This window comes from Gallus gallus, chromosome 3 (assembly GCF_016699485.2).
Source record: "Gallus gallus isolate bGalGal1 chromosome 3, bGalGal1.mat.broiler.GRCg7b, whole genome shotgun sequence".
Lineage (NCBI taxonomy): Eukaryota > Metazoa > Chordata > Aves > Galliformes > Phasianidae > Gallus > Gallus gallus.
Window position 1 is genome coordinate 32,687,529 of NC_052534.1, and position 25,165 is coordinate 32,712,693.

Genomic DNA, 25,165 nt, shown 5'->3' on the forward strand with positions numbered 1-25,165 from the left:
TTAGCCCAAGTAAGCACTGAAAATGAGTGACAAGTTAAAGAGGCAACATTTCCAAGATTGCAACTAAATCCCTGAGATAATAAAGATGAACAAAAGTGTAATCACTTAGATGTGTTAATTCACTTTAAATGCATTGAAAATAGAAAACGTTTTTAAGGCAGGCTACATGTACATTTAATGACTTGGCAGTGAATCAGAAGGGTTATGTTTGCTGCATGTACTCCCCATTTTTCAGACTACGGCATTACTGTTCCTTCAGTTCTATAGACAATCTCTCTCTGCACCTAGCAATTTTTCTTAGGTATTACTACCAGTACTCAAAGTGTCAATGACCTTTCCCCTTCTGTGTTAATAATCTCTTCAGCAGTTTATTCCTGTGGATATGAACTTGAGCCTTCTTTATTTAGGGTGTTTACTTCTTCATCTTTGAGTGGTTCTAAGCCATAAAATGGGATTTTATCTTGGCCAGGCCCTGTAAAAAAAAAAAAAATGGAGCAAAGAAATGGAAACATAAGCCAAGTGGCTTTGCCATACCAACATATATTTGTGTGTGTGGTGTCAGTGGAAGGACTGGTAAGATAGAGAGGGATATCATCCCAGGTGGTGGGCAGTATGAGAGAAAGGTGCTGGATTTTGCTGGAAGATTTTAGAAATGCTGGAAGATGTTGGTGTCATACTGCGTGCTAGACAATGGTTGGTCCAGCAAATGATGTGAGATGTAAGGAGGAGAGACACTGGACAACATACGTGTTAAAAGTAATACTAAGTACTATGCTGTGATGAACAAGGGCATTGTGAGCAGATATATGGTATCATCAGAGCAAGACAGTAGGAAAATTATTTGCATCTTCCCAAAGTGAATCACTAAATACAATGTTTTGCTTTATCCTAAAATTTTATTTATTCTTTCTTTCCACTTGCTTTCTATTGTTCCAGGAAAAAAAAAGGTTGTGCATTAAAATTCAACATATTTTTTTATAAAGATCAGAAAATTGAGAAAATAATCTCGGTTATTTATCCAGTGCACAATTCTTATGAAGATTTCTTCCCCAGAGCAGAGAAAAATTATTCCTCTCCTTTCATACCTCACTCTCCTAAGGGTTTACTTTACGTGAAAGAAGCAGTAGCATTTCCATTCCTTCCTTTTGATCCATGAAAAGCCTTGGTCTGCAAAACTGGCAGTTATTTCCTGATAACAGGAGCTTTGACAAAAGTCCAGACCATCTGGGATTAATTTACACAGTTTTAGGGAGGCAATTATCAACTAACACAGCATGCTGTATAAAAGGCTAGGAGCAGAGCCTGTAGTTGGCTTTAGGACTTTGGTTTAGGTAGTGGTTAGTATATGGGTAGAAATTCTGAGTGGCTACAGTAACAAGGATTGAACTTCTTGTTTGTGTTTTGGATATATCGTTACTGAGATACAATGAGAGAGAAGATAAGAAATAGTGTGGCCAGCAGGAATAGGGAAGTAATTGTCCCCCTGTACTCAGCACTTGTGAGGCCGCACCTTGAGTACTGTGTCTAGTTTTGGGCCCCTCACTGTAAGAAGGACATTGAGGCCCTGGAGCGTGTCCAGAGGAGGGCAACAAAGCAGTTGAGGGGTCTGGAGCACAGGGCTTATGAGGAGCTGCTGATGGATCTGGGATTGTTCAGTCTGGAGAAGAGGAGGCTCAGGGGAGACCTTATTGCTCTCTATAACTACCTGAAAGGAGGTTGTAGTGAGCTGGGGGTCAGCCTCTTCTCTTGTGTGACTAATGGACTAAGGGAATGGCTTCAAGCTGCACTAGGGAAGATTCAGGCTGGACGTTAGGAAATACTACTTCTCTGAAAGGGTGGTCAGGCACTGGAATGGGCTGCCCAGAGAGGTGGTGGAGTCACCAACCCTGGTGGTGTTCAAAGAGCATTTGGATGTTGTGTTGAGGGACATGGTTTAGCAAGAACCATTGGTGAAGGGTGAACGAATGGTTGGACTGGATGATCCTGTGGGTCTTTTCCAACCTTAGCAATTCTATGATTCTATAACATAAGGTGGCCATTTTGAAAGAGCTCTACAACAGCATTGCTGACAGTGATGTTCATTTCAAATTTCTTGATGGTACATACTATCAGGTTCTACAAGTTTCATTCTGAACACACCCCAGTTGAAGGTATGTGAGGGAAAAAAAAATCATGACGTTGTCTACAGAGAACCCATCACCATCATCACTCACTACCTGGGTAAGCCATTTCAGGGGATTTTTTTGGTCTGTTCACAAAATAGCCTCTAGATCCATTTATTTGCATCTGTTCCAATAATACTTGGGAAATGTTACTGCCAAATATGAAATGGTATTTTTGCATCATGTACGCATATCTCCCAGCACAGGCACTACAGGTTCCATCTTGGGTTGTCCTTCCAGCAAAGCCTATTCCAACATGCTTATCATGCAGTATGGCATTTCCACACAGATGAAACATATGGGACAGATTCCTAAGCTTATTGGAATGTCCCAGAAAAACAGTCTGTTCTGACAATAAGGCAATACAGTTTATTTTAAAAATACTGAGTAAAGAAGATAGGTGTCAGACAGAAAGCAGTTGTGAAATGTTATGTACTATGAAATGACAGACTCCTTTCTATCTTGAGGTCTCCTCACAGTTCTGTCTCAGGTGAGCAGTGGAGATCTACTGTTATTCCCAGCCCACTGCATTGAAATGGCCTGTCTTTCCCCATGGCCCAGCTGCTGCATATATACCGTAGACACAGCTGTCACTGGTTAGGTGGACATGGCTCCCTGAGACTAAAGAGAGGCTGTGGCATGGTGCTATCAATGTACATACAGCAGTCAGGCTCTGAAGCAGGGAAGTGTGATGTGGGGGCCAAAGGCAAGTTTGAGAAGTGGCAAACTAGGGGCTGAGCAGTTAGGAGCAGGAAGAGTGGACATAAATCAGTAGATCCCAGTAGGTCAGGTATCCATATAGCAGCTCTGCTAATTATTCTGGATCTGGCCCCGAGGTATTTATTGATGTCTTTCCTGAACAGTGGAAAATGATTCATTTAACTTCATTGATAGTAGTCCTCAAATATTCTAGATCCTTGATAACTAACTCATGAGTTTAAAACTGTAGAGAAAGCTTAGTTCTTTTACATTTAAGAAACTCCTGCTGAGAAGACATCCCCTTTAGCATGCAGGCACCAGCTGCTCTGACAACAAGCAGCCAGGGTAGAATCTGGATTTAAAGATACCAGCTTGTTAGATGCATTTCCTCCTTTATGTCATTCAGCGTGACTCAAACCCTATTCGAAGAAGTTTTATTTTGTCCAAGTTTTGGGCTTGGCAGATGTTATTTTTCTTCCTTGGTACTCCTTTCATCACTGCTGCTGTCCTGTGTATTCACAGTATTCATTCAGTCCCAATGTTGCCTACGCGTCAACTCCATCCTGCAATGAGCTTCTGCACTTGCAAGAGGCAGAAAACTCACTTCTGCTTCTGGCCTGCATCCTAATTAATAGAAATTGTTTGTTCTGACCCCTCTGCCTTTCCTCTCATGGGGTTGTCTCTGACACAGAGACCGTGGCTACTGCTGCTTACAAACAGTAGAAGGAACAGAAGATGGCCATCTCTGAATGAGATCTTCACTAGGTTTAAGAAATAAATAGGTAAATTATTCCCTTGAAATGATGAGAGCTTTACCTATGAAAGCAAAACTGGTGATGGGAGATAGGTGCTCAAAAGTGGTAAGCTCTGTTTCTTAGTTAACAAAAAGGCATAAAAATAAGAGCATATTTATGTTATTACCTTCCTCTATGTGTTAATGATTATTCACAAAGAAAAAGTGAGAAAAAAAAAAAGAGAAAACAATTTTTTCTAGAACCTCTTTTTCTCTGTTTGTAGGTTGCTATTTAAATTGACTAACATAAAAGCATTCAAACAACATGTAATTTTTTCAAAGTTGGTCAAGGATATCTGAAATCTTGTACAGAATAAGAAGCAAAGAATGTAGGAAAAAAAATGGTACATTTCAAAGACAGTGCTTTAAATTTGCACCTTGTAAGGTCCCTGGGATCTGGGATCTCAGAATTTAGGACAGAGCTCTTCTGCCCTGAATTCCCACTGATCCCATGCATAACCCTAAGCCTTTCCTTTTCTCATCAGAAAGTATAAGAATGTATTACTGAACAGAGTTGTGGTGTCAGTTTCAGCCACAGCACAACACTGCTACTTAATATGTGTTAAATTAAGATGATTTTCTCTGTTTGGATAAATTCCAAAGATACTCAAATCATTAAGTCTTTTAACCCAATTATTCTTTTAAAGTTTAATTAGTTATATTCTGACCTTTCCACAAATATAATTTGCTTAAGGAAAGAATGTACAGCACTTGTATTGACTGACAGATTGAAAACTTCCCAGTGTTCTGAGGTGACAAGGATGCTATGAAACTAAAATGAGTACCCAGAGAACTACTTGTCTGCAAATTCATGGAGAGAAAGTATGAAAAAAAAAAAAGCTGTAGGTATTGCTTACACTTGCATCAAACGTTCTGTTAGTATAAAGACCAATCCTCAGGCCATATTCATGCTCCCTACTCCAAATTCTATCAGTAATAATAAGCTTCCAGGGTACTGTGCTTGAGAGTCTCTATCGATGTGATGAGTTAGAAGCGTAGTCACTTTCTTAAAGGTCTTCTTTTTTTTTTTTTTTTTTAATCTTTTGTGATGTGGAATAGCCTTCATGCAGATGAAAATCTGGCTTCTAGCATAGAGCAGTCAGATCAAATTCTGTCTTGCCAACCCAGTTGTGTACAATTAAAAGCTGTTGTGAACATCTCCGGAGATTCCAAGGTCAAAGGAGAGGAAATAAGTTGCTAGGTTGCATACAAATCTGTAGGAAGAAAATAAATACTTTGTGGTTGAATTTGTTCTAATTTGCTATTTGGAGACCCCTCTTTTTGTCCTCTGTTTTGCTCTCCCAGCAACACTTATTCCTTACAGAATTGCTCTGCTTAATTTTTGAATAATTTTGCAATTCTAACATAGGTTTTACTGGCTCTTTCTGTCAAACCAATGCAGTTATCCACCATTGGTCCCATCTACTTTCTTCTAATAACTGGTTTAGAATAGGCCACCACCAAAACCTACTGGGAGTTGCTGCCACACAGTGCCTTCCTCATATTTATAAACTGAAAGTCCCACATACCCAAATCGTAGCACTTACTACATTTGCTGGGGTTAATGTGGTGTGATGTGAAAGATAAAATTAGACAATCAGTTTCTCCTGTTTAATATTTAGAAGAAAAACTGAAAGTACTTCAGGGTAACACTTCAGCAAGCAGGAAGTAATTTGGTCAATTCCCTTTTGGACATGCTAATCACCTGATTTATTTTTTTTTCACACTTTGTTCCCATCCCCTTTGATCTTCTCTCACTCCTGTTCCACTTGCTGAAGAGCAAAAGTACCCTTGAGCTGAAAAGCCGGACTTTTTTCGTGGAAGCTTGTACCAAGCAGCCAATTAGAAAGTACTTTATTTTGCTAACTGTCTGCTAATTAGTAACTCTGCTAGTCAGCTGGGTTTTGATTGCCTAAGTCATTTCTCTGACAGACACAACGTATACATCTTAAAAAATAAATAAATAAGAAAAAGAAAGAAGAAAAAGAAAAAATCAACAGGCTTTAATACAAAAAGTGATTGTCTGCATTTTCAGCACCTTTCTGTTAACTGTTCAGCCATCCTCCTATATTTTTGTTTTATTATTTGCTCTATGCAATCAACTGAACGTAAAGAAATGTATAATGAATATAAATACTTGTATCAAGAGTGAGAAACAAATCTGTAGTGACTTATATCCATTATATTCATTGCCATGAGCACAAGAATATCATCAGTTCATGAATGTTACAGATTTTATGGTTCCATCAGTGTTTTATGTAATTTGTCTTTCTTTGTAATTTACATTTTTAAGATTTAAGTTTCTATTTTTTTCTTTTCCAAGTTGATCTGGCAGTTCAAATCAAGGAAGGGTTACTTTCAGTATTGATAAGAGAATCTCCAGTAAAACGTAGTTTGTAGGTATTTGTGCTTAGGGCCATCAGAGAAGTTTAACTATTCCATCATGATAAGATACGTGGCCAAACAGTTGCATTATGTCATCTGAACATTCAGAGGTTGGGCATGGTAGAGATTTTTCATAGAATTACACCAGAAATAGAGTTTTCCTTTTATGTCATCAAGGGCTTTTTGGAAAGGTTATTGGCAGTGATGTTCTTTCTGCTAGTTTCTATTATTACTGAATAGTAACATATCAAGTAATGTATCATTACTAAATAGTCCATTCATCTATATTATAATATTCTCTATTGCTACCTGAGTATTACAGCTTCTCTCACTCCTGTATGCAGCAGTATTTATTATCTTTTATCTTGTTCTTTTATGCATTATCCAATTTTCCAATAGAGCCTAATAGCCATAAAACGTGTCCCCACAATTTTACACTGAAATAATTAAAACACATAAATAATTTTAGTTTATTTTATGGCTAAATCGGTAATTTCTGGTCTATTCTGTGTTTCTTTTTTTTAATGCCCATAGTTAACATAGAGATTTAAAACCTTATTTTCTTGACTCTTGGTTTTGTGCATCTCAGATTTTGCACTGTTATTAGTAATAAATGTGCCTTCTCTTTTCAAACTAACTTGTAACTGAAACAAATGACTAAAAAACATGTTTATCTTTGGAGTTCACTTGAATCTTGCAGAAAGATGAGGGGCGGTATCTCAAAAAAACAGAATAGGCTGTGAGAAATGCGCTCAGTTCTAATACAAGTACACTTTTTTTCAGCTGTGCAAAAGAGAGTCAGGGTACCTATTTGTTACCTTCACTCAGGACTGTGAGGTCTGTGACTGTCATCTGAAAAGGGTAAAATGATGCTCCCTCTGATTGCAGCACCTTCATTCATTTGTCTGAGAGATGTCAAGGGAGAAAAGTGGGGCAGTATGGTGGCATGTCTCCACAAAGGCACAAGAGAAGGGTTGGCTTCAGATGCTATGGAAGTGACAGTTTGCTTCTGCAGGGTTGATTATCCTTCATGGGGCATCTCCTTGGAAGACACACTCTTTTCCTCAGTGTCATTCCTGGGGCAATGCCACCAGAGTGGCATTGAAGAGGAACTGAGAACTTCAACAGGCAAAATAGAAACTTGAAAGCCTACCAACCCACTCCCTCAAAAACAACAAAAACAACAACAACAAACCTTATTTACTACAAAATTAGCTTTTGTTTTCCTGCTCTTCTGAAATATTTTTGTATGTTACCAGCTCTAATGTCTTCACACTAGCGACGTTCAGGCTTGTTGGAATAGTGGTTGTTATTCTGCTCAGATTCCCCATCCATGGATTAAAAAAAACAAAACAAAACAAAACAAAAAAAACCAGTTATATTATTTAGGAAACAGGGAGAGAAGAGGATGGAAGGATGTGACTGACAGAGCCTGTCCAGCTTTTACTGTTGCATTTGAAAACCTCAGCTACCCCACTTTTAGTGAATCACAGCAGAGACATGTCTGAAGAGATTATTGTAGAAATTATATCTTCAAGGCCATTTCATTTTTCAGTGAGCCTGAGACCCACCATCTGAACAGTGGAAATGATCCAGTGTGCTCCCAAACTCACAATGGTGTTTTATATTGCAGCTGTGGGCCTGTTTTCTTCATATTTCTTGATCTGCCATGGCAGAACGCCACAATAGGTGTGTGGCATTTTAGAAATACAGGCAATGACACTGGCAGAAACTGTAAAACACAGTGGAATTCACTTTCTTCTTTAGAGACCATATAATTATTTATTTCTGCTAACATTGAGATTTTTCTTAAATAACAGCAATGAAGACATCAAATTTGTGAGGAAAAATGGTCTGCTTTGAGTCTGGAGTAAATGACTGATATCTTTTGCCAATGGAAAGCATCCTTCATTTTCTAAAAGTAGCCCATAGCATGTCTACAGGCTACTTTATTTCTTTATAATCTATATACTTACCCCTCCCATCAGCTACAGTCCCTTTTCCTGTGGCATCAAATCCTAACCCAAATATTAATGTTTGTGCCTCCTGACGTTTCTTATGAGAAATTAAATTAATATTACTGTCAAAGGGAAACATAGCTTAAGTTCCAGCGATGAGATGACAGAGGGACCCACTCTGCATATAACATGTATAGACACTAAAAGAGCAAAAAACACAGAACGAAAGTTCAGCAGCTCTGTTTTGAAAAGGATATGTTGCATTGGTGTGCTTGTCATTTCTCTTGCTCATCACTTACATTCATAAATGATGATACATCAAGGAAAAATGACTTTCAGTTCTAATTTGAGCTTCGAAACGTCAGAGGCAGGTAAACGTAGCTGTATGTTTGAGAAAGCAAACAGACAGTGTGGTGGATTTTATATAATTAACAGAAAAACTTTCTGATACTGTGAGGGTTTTTGGGCAAGAAAGAGTTCCTTACAACTGAGTCAGTCAAAATGGAACTACTGTTTCATTTTGAATGAAACATATTCTCTGCTTCATTTTGAATGAACATATTCTCTGCTGCAGCCCATCAAAGTGAAGGTACAAAATAATACATTGTGTTCTAGTGCATTTTATTTGGCATTAAGTCAGTACCTTAAAGTACTGCTTTGGTGGTGTTCTGAAACTTTCTCTTATGAGGAAAAAAAAATTGTAATTGCTTCAATGACTAACTGCTTTTTGTTTCTACAAATCGCCATTCTCTATCTGCTTCCTTCTGCTTTCTCCTGATCTTCATCAAATGTCCAAGTGATCATAGGACCCATGTCCCCAGTCTGTGGAACTGACATCCCTCCACTAATGCCTATGAAATATACCCAAGGGCTTACTGGGGATTCTGTGTTGTCTTAGCTAACATTTGGACTCTGCTGAAGTTCCTTCATCCTAGATTCCATGCCTCTTCTTAGCTGTTTTGGTCCCCTGCTTTTCCAGTCACACAGTCAATAGCAAAGCAAGGGCTGGCACAGTTTTAGATTGATCTCATTATAAACTTTTCTATATTCTTTACTCACACACAGTTCAAATACCCATTGACAGGCAACAAGTTTCCTGCTGCCACTTTCAGCTTCACCTTTTACTCTCAAGTGCTGCTCTTTTACTCTTAACTATGACTTCTGCTGTTCCCAGCAGGTGCTTGGCTAATGCACCTTTGTCCAGCTTAAAATAGTCAGTTCTCAGTGCTTTTCAAGTCAATAATCAGGCCAGCTGCTGCGACTTCTTCCCTGGAGATGAACTCCTTTTAGCTAAGAGCGCTGTTGCTGTCCTCTAGTGCCTACTGCGCATGTTCCACTGGTGAGCAAACATGGGCCAAGCCTTGACATCACCTTGCTCGTGCCTCTCTTCACAGGTGCTCCCAGTATGTGGGCATGAGCTGCTGCCCACACCACTTCCCACTGACCTCTGTGAACACAGGTCTCACGTTGGTGTTTCGGGCTCCCTGTCACACCTGCGGGATTCGGGCACTGTCTGCCCTTCCTCTGTATCTGTCTGGAGAGAAACATCCCTTTGTCCCATAGATGTGGACTGCAGGGCTCAGTGTGTGTGGTTTTTCCCACTCAGATATTAGGTGCAGGCTTCATTGCTGTTCTTCCCCAGAATAACAGGGTACTGAAAACAGCAGAATTAAACTCCTACATGATTCCATTTATTTTGTGCTTTGCTTAAAAACATATTCTATGTACATATGCATTCTGCAGGCACGGCTGTGTTTCTCAGATCACAGTGTTACACATTTGCAGTTCAGCTGCTCTTCCAGAGCTAATTGAAAACCATGATGCCTGTTAGAGCTGGCCATTGTCAGGAATAAGGATGGCTCTGACTTGTTTCCACTCCACTGGCAGCTGCTTCTTGTAGATACAATATAAAGCTCTGATTAAACCACATTTCTGGAGTTCAAGCTCTGCTGAGTGTTTTAGTAGTTCCATTTCTCACTCAGACTATTTCCATAGTTCATTTTACTTACGGTACCTGGTGTAATTTGGTAACCATTAAAATTGGAGGGCTGATGGAGTTCTGCCTCATTAGGTGCCTGGAGCCTGTGGCAGGCATGTCCATGCCCACTGCAGGAGCCTAGGGACCCCACACCACCCCTTCCACAATACCAGCACAGCAGTTCGTGCAGCCACACAACTACCTGAACGGACCCAAATGAAAAATAATCTGGCAAAAGAAAATGGGTTTATTTCCAGCTGGATCAGTACCCTGAGCCTGTTTTTTCCATAGCCCTCCATTTTTCTGTGCTAGAAAACAGTGGGCTAGTGCAGGGACAAGAAACTGTGAGAGGGACCTGCTTGAGAAAGAATTTGCTCCAAAGCAATCCCTGTGGATCCAGAGGTTCCAGGAGCTGAGCTCTGCCTGCTCTGAACCACTACAGAATATTAGAGACAGTTACCATCATACTGCCTTATGCTATGGCGTCTTCCCTACAGGAAAGAGAGCTCAGTGGGGAGCTCTCACAGTGAATAACTGAAATACTGAAGGTCTTGAATTTGGTGAGAGAGACAGTCAGGGGCATGCATGGGGACACATGCGCCAAGATTTTTGTGGCTGTGATTTAGCTTGCTAGCAGATCCTCAGGACCACACATTTTGAAGGTTTCATTTCCAGCATGTAACTTATAGCTCCTACCAAGTATCTTGGAAATGCTTTATGGAAATAGTGTAAATTTGCCTATTTCATAGTATTTTTCTGTGGAACAGGCATAATCAGGCTTTATATTCCTTGTGAAAAGGCAGGGACAGTATTTTAAAAATAGGTATTCCAGCACAAAACTATTTCATGTTTATGCCTATGACTATGGTATTTTTTAACTTTCAGAAACTCTACATGAGAAAAGTACAACTGCTGAAAAAGCAATGAATCACTCAACCTGAACTGTAACACCCATTCAACATCTAATTAGTTGAATTAGAACCACTTTGCAAGAGAGTCAATCAATTCTCTAGCTTTAGCTGCCCCAATGGTTCCAAAATTTGATGATGTTATCATTACTTTAGAGGAGACACTCAGTTAGCATTTTAATAAGTGCATTTTCACCCAGCCTTTTAGCTCCAAACCAAGAACTATCATAAGTCAAAATATTATCTGCTAAATGCAGACTCTCTCGAGCCAGCAACGTGTCCACATTTGAAAACTTTTCTGGTGCAAAATGAGAAGGTAATTAGCAGGACAGAGTCTGAACTTAAGTATGCAACTCAAAATGAATTGTTTAAATTTGCAATTCACATATGAATAAACGATGAGATGAGAAGTACCACCACAAGGTTTAAACTAGACTTGAAATATAAACCAGATGAACAGTATGCTACCAGTTTCCTCCAAGTTAAGCAAATGCATTTGATGACTCACAGGAGTACTGTCAAAGCAAGGATGATGATTTCTGTAAAGTTTGAAGCATGTTAGAAAGAAGGATATGTGCACATACAGAAAAGCCTGAATTGGCTTCAGTTCTTCATTATTCATACTATTTTCTTGGGAAGGGAAGAAGGATCTCTCATAGCACTAAAATCGCTTGATTTGAATTCTGATCCCTTTGTCTTGCTGAGAAAAGATAGGTGGGCCACTGGCTCCCTCTTTTTACTGTAAGACTTTAAGAAACAGCTCAGGAGATGACATTTCCGGGGAAGCCATAAGATTTTATGTTGGAAAATGTCCTGTGATGCAAGCCAGTTCTGAGATTCTGGAATAGCTGTCTTTGAGTAGACTGGCTTTGTACTAAGGGAAAGACATGGCTCCCATGAAGCATCTAGTGCAAAACCAGTAAGCTCTGAACTGCGATGGGTGGCAGGAAGGATAACTTAGCCCCCAAGGTCTACCCCTTCTCCCTCAGCTGATACTGTCCCTCTCTAAGATAGAATCATGGAATCAGAGTTGTTTGAGTTGGAGGGGACCCTTAAAGGTAATCTAGTCCAACTCCCCTGCAATGAACTGGGACATTGACAGCTAGACCAGATAGGCTGATTGCCTTCCAGATTGACTTCACCTTTTATCTTCCTTTCAAACCTTAACTTATTTCTTCTGTTTTCTTCAACTATATGATATAGCTCAAAAACACTTGAAAGCTTCTTCACAGCACTGTCAAGTCCTTCTAGAACAAAGACACCAATGAGAATTTTACTTCTAAAATTTAAAGTTTCAGAAAAACGGATGGGATGAAAAAAAGATTTAGATGTTGCATGCTGTGAGCCAGCACACAGTGGCAATATTCATTCCTGCTGTAACAAATGTTGGTTGCTGTGCCAGACTGACACCATTTGCTGGCTGGACAGTTGCAGTGCTCTGTCTTCTTTTTTGGGCTTAATTTTTGGGTTTGACAATATCCTTTCATATGATCACATTGCATAATAGTCTCCACCATATTCATTTCAATCAAACTGCCTCTCTGGAATCTTGTTTTCCAGATATCTCTCTAATTTTCAGAGCTTCTGGAAAACAGAACAACCAAGCAATTCCCAAAGGTGATAATTATTATCATACAATACCATCGCCATTGCTCTCACCTTCACAGCATTCCTATTTACTTTAAGAGTTTGTTGCTTCAGGGTTTTGCCAGACACTACGAGAGGAAGGGGAGGTTAAATAAGAAAGATGGGAATGTGACAGGCTATCCCAGAGGAGGACTGGGAATGTCACCATGATGGGGAGCAGCAGCTTAGTTCTCAGCCACTGCCTGTAGAGGGGAAGATCAAGGCAGGATTCAATACACGTGTGCTTTGTTTGCTGTTAGGAAAACTACTGCAGCAAAGGCAGCCTCCTTCTTTCTGTTACAAAACTGGGGAACTCAAGAGACCAAGATATAGTGGAAAATGGTTAGGAAGATTTGTGTGGAAATTTGAGCAAATAAAACAATTAGGTCATGCAGCCAGCATGAACACAGAGCAGCCAGACAAGGACAGAGGTTGTAGCTTTTGTCAAGCTTTAGAGGGTAATGGTATTCTCTTAATTGCCACAAAGGTATCATTAGATATGGTTCATTAGTTAACTTAATTACACTTTTGCTTATGTATCCTGGAAGAGTTGATATTTCCTCAGATGTAAGGGCCAAACCTAACACAGTTCCATTACCATCTTCATTCATGAAAATGGCACACTGTGTCTTTGATGTAAGTAGCTTTACAATATCTCCACACAGGAAGCAAAGAAACTTCTATTTCTGTTTTCATTTGTCAAATGGAATCTAAGCAATTTTTAGAAATTTTATGTCTAGAAGATATGAGGTGGTATCTATGGTCTAAGATAAAGCCAGCAATCTACTGCAGAGCAAATGTTTGAATCCAGGACTCTGGATTTTTAAATAACTCCCCTAACTCCTGCCCCAGGACTGCATTTTCTAGTGCTTCTGCAAAAAATTGTAAGATCCAATAAGCTGTGATAAGGTAATACACCATTGATTCTTGGACTCTCTTATGTTGATCAGCTGCACCCACCTCTTCTTGCTGTGTGTCCTGTGGCCCCTCAACGTCCAGGTCTACCAAGTATTTTACACTAAATAAGCCAGCATCCTGAGAATCTAGGAGACAAACATGAAAAATGGTGTTGAAGCCATGAAAAAAAAAAATTTAGAGCTGCCCCTGCATGCAAAATTAGCTTTTCAGTCACAACTCTGAGCAAAACCACGCATTTAGATCAAATTTTCTGTACAAAGTTTCTACTTCCCCTCCTAGAAAGTATCAGCTAATATCAGCACAGTGACCCTGCACATGCAAAGTCCTAGCTTATACAGACTGAGACCTCGTAGTAAAAATATGCCAGTCCCTGGAGAGGAATGAGGACAGCAAATCATGGATGTAGTTCAGCAGAAAATCTAATTCTCTGTGTTAGGCATCTTTATGAATTGTGCTTCACTCAGCTTAATGCATTTGTCCTTCACATTCATGGACACAACTTTTTTAAAGAGGAAGACAGAAAGAGAATAAATGAAAAAGAATTTGAAAGGCACTGGAACAGATAATCTGTTTTCTCTATTCATGTAGGTATGAGTCTTAGAAGAAAACAACAGGATGGACATAAGTTAATTTCCTTTCCATTCTCTTTCCATTAAAGATTATGAAATAGTGAATTATAAACCAGCAAATTTATAGTAGACTCGAATCACTTTTCATGCAGAGAATAATAATTCTGTTGAATAGTTTACTGTTTGAAAAGATTTAGATGTAACCCCGGAGGAAATACTTGTACTTAAAGGTATGAGCAAAAGCAATTAACGTGACAGTTTTTTACTCCTTTTTCACATTCCAGTCTCTTCAGTATGTTTACATGCCCTGACAGCCAGTCAGAGAAGTCAGTGGGCAAAACCCAGAGCTTGTAAAAATTAATGCAGAGGATAGGAGGACCAATTCAGTTTAAACTTGCTGGATACCATGGCCCAGGATCTCCTACAGATTTTCCATATTCCCTTTTCTTTGTATATTTGTAAACACCTTAGCTTTGTTTTCTGCAGAGCTTTCTTTGTGTGCCTTCAGCAACACCAAGTCTGCCTCCTCTTGGGAGGAGATGCTGGGAAGTCTGGACCAGGTGCTGTCTGAACTTAACCCACTGCCCAAGCCAGGGGCTGATGGCCACCTCAGTAGTATGCTACTGAGTAATATAACCTCAAGAGAGGACATTTAAGTCCTACAGTATATCTAAATGCAGTATCCCCATGAGTGAGGTGTGAAGCAGTCACTCTCAGGTGTCACCCTGCCCTTGTTCCTTGTCTGGAGCCCTGTGAGGGGATGTGGTGCCCAGCTGCACCTGCTATGCTGAAGAGCAGTGATCAGCTACCCTCCACTTTGGAATTGTAAATTATGAAATGCTGGGCTGCCTGATCAGACTGAAAAGCTCCTTACAATGTTGCATGGGCAGTCCTTTCCTGAATCACCCCCTGTCCCCACCCCAAATCCCAGACAACATCACTTTGTTCTGGCTTAAATTTCCTTCAGGTTCCTCTACCAGGCACACAACTCCCTCCCAAAAAGTTAGATGGCTTGTTGCTCTCTCCCAGACTTTTAAATAGTTGATGTATAGAAAAATTGGACTGTATGGACTTCGGTCTTTAATGTGTAAGTGTATATTGGAGCTAGAATGAAACAGAGCCTGCAGAGAAAGAGGAAGCTGTATTTTATCATGGTGAGCTTGGGAGACTTACAGACTCCAGAAATTAGTGTTATAAACTTGCCAGCAGGTGATGTGTAGCTGTAGAATAATCCCAGCACTACCCGTTGTTTCCTTTGGATGAAACATTAAAGAAGAATGGACATTAGCTATGCATGAGATGCATTAAAACTATACGCTTAAATAACACCCATCCACTGTATTTTCTTATTTCTTTTAAAGTCACTTTTTTTCCAGTGTGGAAATTTATAGTCAGACGAAGAAGTATTTTCTTCCTGTTTCTTATATTTCAATGATTGCACCGTGAGTGCCTTAGAGGAAAGCAGATTTTACATCCTTGTAGCAGGACTGAAACATGGAAAGGGCAATCATTTTATGCTTACACTGCACAAGAACATTGACTACAAAATATGGAAGATAATGGAGGATATTTCACTTCTGGGCTTGACTCAATTCTCAAAATGAGGTGATTTCATTGTGACCTCCTTTCTCTTGTCCCCCAGAATAACTCCATGACATTCTACTAATTCTCCCAGGAGTATCTGAGACACATGAACACAGAAACAAATGGAAATATTCCCTTTTCTTACAGAAATAATTCAATTTACGCAAACTTACCCAAAAAGAACTAATTTCAAAATACTCTAAGTTTTCTGTGTGATTTTTTATGTTTATCACACAAAATAAACGTAGGGCTTTGTTCACCTCAAGAGCAACAAAAGTAATTTAATGGAGGAAAGATGATGGTTTCTATTGATTTTAGCTGGAATATGCTTCAAAATGCACACCAATACAAGTGAGGATTTTTTGCAAGAGGGTTCCCATGAGATACATTAGATCTAGTTTATGCCTTTTCATTTATATGTTTTGGTATTGCTTTAAAATTATTAGTAAAGAGACCTCTGCACCCTCATAAAGATTAAAATTAAATTTAAACAAAATAATAACCATTAATAATAAACCAAAAATAATAACATTTTTTTTATTTGAGGATATATTTCTAATCAAGCATTTGAAAAGGTGTAGATCTTCAGAGAGAAAATTAACCTCCATAATAAAACATAAAAGAAACAAATGCAATTGCTTTAGGCTTCTTTACCATTTTGAGAATTATGGTGTCAAGTCCATGGGTGATTGCTTTCTGGTGAACAAACTGGCCTCTGACAATTGCTGTAAATTTTGAGATGAGGATAAACAATGTTGCTTGAATTAACATGTTAGGAATGCAACTTAAAGAAGTCAGAAAAGGAATGGACCTTTCATTTTGTGACACCAAGACCTACAGCATTTTTTTGTGAGTTATGATCCATTTCCTTCTCAGTATCAATACAACAGCATACCTGCAGAACACGTGAAAGCTGCTCCAAAAGTAATGCCTCCATTTTTTATTCTATTATTTGCTCACAACATCAGAGGTGGATGTTGGTGGTATGGCAGTAGACACTGAACCTTCCCACCAATATCCCATTATAATTTCTTGCACCCACTGACATTCACTGATGTTTCCTGAATGTTTCTGGAGACCAAACAGTGGATGTGAGCTCAGTGAGGTGCTGAGTGGTGCATTTCAGCAGTGACGACAGTAACAGTGGGTCATGTCTGCTTGTGCAGATTTTTATAAGTGGGGCATGCTGGCTCTCGTTCAGCGCTGGCAAAATGCACAGCTACTGGTGGTGAGTATGCTGAAAAATATTGTGTTGTAGCTGAGAATTTGTTCTATTAAATAGTGTTACTGTGCTCTTTGTACTTTTGTAGTTTCCATGGAAATAAGAAGGAAGCATTACTTTTGGAGCAACCTATGTATTTGCCATGATTTAATAAGCTTTCATGCACAAATCAGAGCCATGCAAAACTGTAGAGATTAACTCAGGCTGATGGCTGTCTCAAAGTTTGCCCTGCAGAAAATATAAATACCTCATGTTCATCTCTCATTTACAGTCATATTAAGGACTCTAGTTGTGTAGGGCAAGGATGAAAGGACGTTTTTCTGTTGTCAGGGCAGATTCATGACACTTCTAGTGTAAATAAGAACCAAACTCATCTGTTTTAAAATCTTTTTCAGCTGGACAACCACAGAAGTGATTGTCACTTAGCTGTATCTGTCAAGAGCCACTCTGAAAGCTGACAGCCGTGTGCTAACAGATGTCGTACAACTGCTAACAACAGGTAAATCAAACCAGGGCCACTTGTCTGGAGATACTTGTGGGTCTATTTCTATTCTGGAGAGCACAATTGATGTGGTAAGAGAGGAAAAATAGTAGTAGCTTGGTTTTTAAAAGAAAAAGCACTGGTCTAGTCTGAAATTAATACAAAAAATGCATTCTTAGGTTTTCTCCTTTATTGAAAATTTTTCACAAACAACTGTCATCTTGCTGCTGGAGATAAAGGGAAATTACTTTTACACACATTCTGTCTTTTATGGATGAGGTAACAATTCTTATATGAACCAGGCTATGAGCAACCTGGTCTACTGGGAGGTGTCCCTACCTAAAGCAGGAGTGTTGGAACTAGCTGATCTTCAAGGTCCCTTCCAATCAAAACCACTCTAAGATTCTATGATCTTTGTTACACCCAGACATTGTGGGAGATATTATAATCTGTTGCAAATTGACTTCAATCTACAATGTTCCTTTGAGGATGAGCATGACAACTCTTCTTCTACACGTTAGCACTTCTTGTGCTATCACAAATGAGTGTACATAATAATAACACACCAATTTGATTTCAGTCAGCATAGTACCAGCGTTAATGGTAATGTATATTGAAGACATCATCAGAAACACTAATGTTTAGTTGTGTTCAGAAATGAAATATTGAGGAACCTGTCGATCTTGTGTTAAAGGGACATTGTGTCTAAGAATGTTTGGTGAATTAAAATGTCTTTAAGTCTTCTTGATACAACTTATCAAAAGCAAACCCAAGCTTGCTTTTCTGTAAACAGTCATCCTGTTTTATGATGATACCTCCATGTACTGTCTGAACAAATGTCAAAAGCGTAAGTTCTATTGTTGTCTGCCTGCAGCTGTCAGGAATGCATTTCTGGAGAGATCCAAATATCAGCTGTGGAGATTTGTTGGAAATAGTAGAAAAGCACAAAGCAAAATAAAGGGATTCATTCACAATTTGGATAGTGCGAAGAAATAATAAACTCTTGCCATCAACTGCATTTTTCACTCCATTCTTGTCTTATCCAGGAATGTGTAAAATCCTCCCTTAGGAAACATGACCTCTGAAGCAGGTCTTATTGTGATTTCTAAATGTATATGACCTATGGTCAGCAGAATCATTCTACCCTTAATAATCTAGATGCTAGGACAGCCATTTCCATCTACTAAGAAAATAACCATTCATGGGAGACTTCCAAGAACTGTAAGTTATTGAAAGTTTTTTGCTGTATTCAGTGTTATCAGTTCTGTCCAAATCAGCTTTTCTGATGTTTTCCTCATCCACCCCACACCTCTTCTCCAAACCTTTATTTCTTTTCCTGCAGCATTTAATGGTGGAAAATTGTTCCAAAGATCTTGGAAGAACATACGCTAAACTCTGTGGACTTTGTATGCATCTTATCTCACAGGCATTAGGAGATGTTTATTTGAAGAAAAACTGTAGATTTGGGTTTTTGAAAAGGCGTTATACTGTTAACTCTATGAAGCAAATTGTGGTTTTGCAGTTTGGAAACAGGTGCTCAAGGAGCTGCAACAATATGGGCCCACAGAAATGAAAAATAAGACCAGAAAGATTCCTTTGAAAAAATTGATGCTTCTTCCTTTTACATTTTTGGGCATGTGTAAGTCACCTAAATTCTATTGTGACTTTTATTGTCATAAATATCCTATACTAAACTGCTGCCCTGTAAGTCACAGTCCATGTTGTTGTTTCAAGGTAATTCTGAGCCTTGTTCTATCAGAAATTCACAAACTAAAAATAAGTAAGTGGACTTTTAATCCTGAGTTCTAGAGAAGCATGTCTTTGAGAGTACTCTAGATATCACTGCATTTTATCAAAGTTATCAGAACAAATTCACCCTCAGTATAAGTCAGCTGATGTCAGCAGCATTACACCAGAGAGAACTTGGCTCAGTGGAATTGAGTAGAAGGTATTATTTAGTCCATATTGTATGTAGTACAGCGGAAAACTTTTCACAGTTTTTCAAATACTTTTAAATCTTGCTTGGTAAACATCTTTGCCATTTCCTTCTGTCATAAATGTAAGTTGTTTTTTTTTTTTTCTTGTGATGATTAATTAAACTAAATTCCATCTATTGCTTAAGTTACACACCCATAACATGAATAGTTAGAAATGCTAACAGCCCAAGATGATGTTTACCATGAAACCACAAGGCTCCACCTGTCATGCTGCAATGCTATAAAAGAGACATTGTTTGAGCTCAGCGCCAGAAATTTTCATCCTCAGAATATGAAATCTATTTTGCATTTGCCAGGTTGCCCTAACACCCCTGAGAAATATAGGTTTACTCCTGCAAAGCAAGCATTCTAATAACAGTATAGCCAGCAGTGGACTTTCAGCTGTAACAAATCATCTTACTTTCTTCCATTTAAGTGAAGTTATGCCTATTTAGTGCACAGCAATGCACCTGTGTCACCATCCCTGGCACCAGTCTGTCTCACCTGTTCCCTCAACTGGAAACTGGATTCTGAATTGCCTCAATGGTGTTTTCCATAAGACCCCAAGGTCTCATGGTTCCACTGATGAACATTCAGTAGCATCCAGCCTTCCTGTCCAATCTCAGAAGCATCTCATCAGTACCATTAACAGTCAGAGAGTACGTGCTGCCTACTCTCCAGCATGGGTGAGGATCAAACAGGTCATACACAACCCTGGCTTATTGTAGATGCTGCTGCAGCCCAGAAGCAACCTATTGCACCTGATGTAATGCAGCAGGTATGATTTTGTGAAATGCCTTTGTGACTAAAGTGTCCCTAGCAAATTGTCAGTGATTCTGTATCTAAGATACACTGTTTTCAAAGGACATCATTATGTAAGGTCAGTGCCTTAACACGTTTACCACAGGAATAGGATGGACCCTTGGACTCAGAAATGTTTCAACCTGGGATTTTGTTTTAATCAATGAAGGAAGCCTGCTATAAATCGTAGAATGGATTGGGTTAGAAGGGACCTCAAAAATCGTCTAGTTCCAACCCCTCTGCTATGGGCAGGGCTGTCAGCCACTAGGTCAGACTGCCCGGGAACCCTTCAAGCCTGGTCTTGAGCACCTGCAAGGATGGGGCATCCACAGCTTTTCTGGGCAGGCTGTTCCAGTGCCTCTCTGACAAAGACCCAGGTAAAACATTGGGAAGTAGTTGCAGTATTTTGAATGAGCAATTCAACTAGATTAAGAAGTAACTACAAATAGAGCTGCTGCTTTTGCTTTCCAGAGATAGAACATGCTAATGTGTGTAATCTCAAAGCCTGACAAGGAGATGAGGAAGGAAGGGGATATAGTAGACTGTCAAAATGCAAGTGTTAATAATGTTCACTAAATGAAGAGCAGGAGGGAATGACAAAGAATATTCATTCACTATTTGGATTCATTAAAAACATTGAATTTCTACAACCTGTTACTAATCATTCTTAAATGGTTCTTCTACATTTCATTAGTAACACAACACTGCTTAACGTTTTACTGACTAAAAACTGGTATTTGAATAAATTGGGCTCTGGCCACGATCTTGTATCTTTTCCCACAAGACAATACTTGGGCCAAAATACAGATTTGGGGGACTGATAAAATATTGTCTGATCCTAATACTTTTGTAAAATCAGAACAAATTGATCGTAATAATTTTACATCCACTCTAAAAATAAAGTAACTACCAAATTCACTTGTGACAAAAGGAGGAAACGTTGGATGTGATATATTCAATAATGTCAGATAAGCAAAACAGTTAACAAATTGTGTTCCTCATGAGGTTTTCTTTGTTATTCTCATGTTAAATGTTTAAACACTTGCCTCTATCTAAACATTTGTTTCTCATTATAGTACTCACACAAAAAGTTATTCCTTCTGATGCCCCCTAAGGGCAGGTGTAGCAGAAATGCTAAGTCACAGCCTGAAACAGTGATTGAGCACCTGGTGGGAGGGCAGGGCCAACCCACCCCTTCTCAGACCTCATATAAGGACTGGCAGTGGAGGTAAGGGTATCCTTCTGGAGATCCCTGCCTACGGGATGTCTCTTAAAGGTAAACAATTTTTCTTCCTTTGTTTCTGTGTCCCCAGCTGCTGCACTTGGGCTTGTTCTCATTTGCTGAAGCCTAGGATTGTGTTGCTTTGCTTCTATCGCTATATTTTCTATCGTATTATAGCATTACGATTGGTGACTCAGGCAGATACTTATTTATGATGATTACCTTAAAAATATGTGCATTGGTTAGTCACTGGGACCCCAAATACACTGAAAGAGGAACTCCTGGGGGAAACCTCAGGATTTCTAGGGTACCTGTGGCTAAGTGCCGCACGTGTTATTGAAGAACAGGGACCTATCAGGGACAATGGTCCCATTATTAAATCGTCTTCAAAAATGACAAACTTCTTGAATAAATTAAAACAACTTTTTTGACATCTGAGGAAAGAGTAGTGACAGCATCCACTATGGCATAGCTGCTGCTACTCACTATTAACATACATCCTTCCTCAGAGGAAGAATTGAAGGGTGAAAACGAGCCTTTAAAAGCTCCTATCAGGCAGCTGAAGAGTAAAATTGTATCTTTGACAGGCCAAACTGCCTCCCCTTCAAATGAAACTTCTCCTTTGAAATTAAGACCCATATCATTTGAAGGGGAGTAGAACTTGGATCAGGAGGATCCTTGGATCCTACTCGAACCACTATCCTATTTGATATAGTACCTAGTAGTATCCTATCTGAATCAGTACCACTATATTGATGATCTCACTTTGACATCTGACTCGCTGGAGGCATTAGAAAATGCAGTAGATTCATTAACCTACTCAGTTAAAAGAGAAAGGATGGGCTATAAACCCACAAAACGTGCAAGAGTCGGGGGTTAAATTCCTGGGCGTAGTTTGGTCAGGAAAGACCGAAGTACTACCCAGTGCAATAATAGAAAAGGCTCAGGCATTCCCAGTCCCTACCATGCCAAGACAGCTGCAAGAATTTTTGAGTATATTGGGATACTGGTGTTCCTTTATACCCTACTTAATTCTGCTGAGGCCTCTGTATTGACTCACAAAGAAAGGCCAAAAACGGGACTAGAGGAGAATGGAACAAGAGGCCTTCCAGCAAGCAAAACAAATCATTGGCTCATGCTGTGAAGGGAGGAGTGTAGCAGAAATGATAAGTCACAGCCTGAATCAGTGATTGATCATCTGGTGGGAAGGTAGAGCCAACCCAGAGGAGCTCAGGTGCGTGCATTGCACCTGAATGAATGGAAGGGGTGGAGCCAGGAGCCACCCCTTCCCAGACCTCATTTAAGGGCTGGCAGTGGAGGTGAGGGTATCTTTTTGGAGATCCCTGCCTACCAGAGGCCCTTCAAAGGTAAGCATGTTTTCTTCCTTTGTTTCTGTGTTCCCAGCTATTGTACTTGGGCTTGTTCTTGTTTGCTGCAGCCTAGGATTGCGTCACCTTGCTACTATTGCTATACTTTCCATCATGTTATAGCATTACAACAGGTTCATCAGAATTACCTATGTGAATTGTATTTCAGTTGGTTTTGCAACTTTCAGAGGAAGCATTCAAACAAATAGCTCACGATGGGATTCAAAATAATATAATGTGAACTGTCAAAAACCTAGAGATCTAGCCTGCATCAGTTATCCATGTTCTCAAGCACAAGTCTTCCCACCAGTAGAAGTAACCAAGATCCTGGAGGTAGGTGAAATAAATTGCCTTCTGGAAATATCTTTTCTCTCTCTATATTGACTATAAAGTATGTCTAACTTATGGTAGAAGTCTTGAATTAAAATGGTGAAGGCATATGAGATATACCCTACTTGAAAGATCAAAGAAATTGGGAGGTTCAATGACCCATTCAATCTGTACCATAGCTATTCCAATCCCACTAGTTTGGTGTTTCACATTAAGAAAAGAAAAAGTGCTTCACTTATTGTTATTTCAATATTAATATTAGGTAATTAAATCAGACACTTTGTGACTAGAATTGAAAGTGGGACAGTATGTAGTTTAAGAATGAAAGCATAATGAAATCCAGGTCAAATCTTTATCCATTTTAATTTGAATAGCCTTTTATCACGTGCATCATTGATGCCAAAATGTACGTTGCTATATCCAACTTGTCTGCTTCCAGATATTGTGGACTTTTCTTTGACCTCTCAGTGAATTCAATAAAAGAGAGGATTTCTGACAGTGATATTTTTGACCAGTTGGTAAGTGAATTCTCTTTATTTTCTCTTCAAAGACTTTATTTGCTTGTCTCATACCAGTTTTTATCTACTCTCAAACTGCAAGAGGAAGTTTTTAAAACACCTATATAGACAAATTCAGCATTTAGTTGATATTTTAAGACACTAGTAGAAAATGTTATCGTTCTAGCACTGCAAATTGTTCAAGCATTCATGTCACAGAAGGTCATAAATCTACCATCCAGTGTACTGTCACTTATCATATATATAAATTTCTAATATTCTGGTCAGTGCTGTTTTTGTGTTAGTTGAAGATCAATAGGATTACATGGGACAATTTTCTGATCCATGCGTATAAGCCAAGGTTCTGATGTCTTAATTGCCATTATATTCTCAAAGGTTGATGCAAACTCAAAATTGCAACATGGTTGGGGGTTTTTGTAGAGAATCAGAAAAGAAAGTGTCATTATTTCAGAAACTCCTAAAATTGTTTAGCTGTCATTAGATATTGAATTCTCTTTCCCACTCTTTGTCATATATTAGATCAATGTGTCTCTGAATATTTCTCTCTCTATATAGATTCTTTCTCTGGTAGGATACAGCAAAGTATTTGTATTTAATTTGGATAGTTGGTGGACTAGAATTTCCAGTGATTACAGTGTTTAGATTTATTTATTTGTTATGTTAACCAAAATGTTTCACTTGATTGTATCTTGGCATAGAAACCTAAAAATTAAAAATGTTATGGCAGAAAGCAATGTTTCTTAGGTTTCCTCATGAATTATTTGTCAGAGTTATAACTATGTGCAAAAATTGAAGTTTAAGACAATACTTAAACTTACTTCAGTGATTTTAATGGAGTGGGAAAGTTAATAATGGTACTAATGGAAGTCTACAATACTTACCTCACTATTCGTGAAGTAGCTTCCAAATACCAGGCAAAAAGGAATAAGGATCTTCAGAATGTAAATAGTAGATTTATATACGTGGAAGAGAAACTTCACATTTTTCAGCCCTTCCAAGCATTTTTACCTGTTCATCTGTCTTTATCCATAGAGCATCAAATAACCCTTCTGAAATAATTAGGAGGAGTCCTACAGAGTAGCTTTGGGAAACAGTGATGAACAAATTCACATAATAATGCCAGAAGTTAAATAAAGTCTTTCTGAAGAAGTATTTGAGTACCTCAACTTAAGTAATATATGTCTACCTCAAGTCTGAATTTGGCGTCTGGTTTGGTGAATGGACTGCACAATAGCTAAATATCTTTGAATACCCAGACTAATTTTTCCTACTAAAGGCAAGCATAGGAAGGTTAGATATATGAAAATATGTTGTTACATTATTGAGGCAGTTGGGGGGCATAAGTAGATGCTTCCTGCCATGCTAACACCCAGAGAGAATCAGATCTATGAAGACTCCATGGCCATCAAGGAAATTACAATGAGTTCATTATTAAAACCGGTTTACGTTAACAATATGATTTTGCTAATGTCTGCTTGCAGTGCCTCCATTCTGAAAGCAAGAACTTTGAAGTACAGGGGTCATTTACTGGATGGGATAGAAGTAGTTTGACTTTAAGCTTGCTTTTACTTTGTGGCTGAATTGGCTGATCTTCATGGTCAAGCATCAACATCTGTCTCTCAGTGAACTCACGGAAATAGTGAAATATAAATAAGGACTGTTAATAAA

The 25,165-nt window shown here is 38.9% G+C and overlaps 1 long non-coding RNA gene across 2 annotated transcripts in view; it reads left to right on the forward strand.

Moving 5' to 3' along the window:
* Positions 1 to 25,165, forward strand: part of LOC101747727 — a 109,801-nt gene that overhangs the window by 78,959 nt on the left and 5,677 nt on the right. For both annotated transcript variants that reach the window (XR_005858339.2, XR_005858340.2), the window contains 2 exons: positions 17,198 to 22,982; positions 23,419 to 23,497. This is a non-coding gene — a long non-coding RNA (uncharacterized LOC101747727). The remainder of the gene's footprint in view (positions 1 to 17,197; positions 22,983 to 23,418; positions 23,498 to 25,165) is intronic.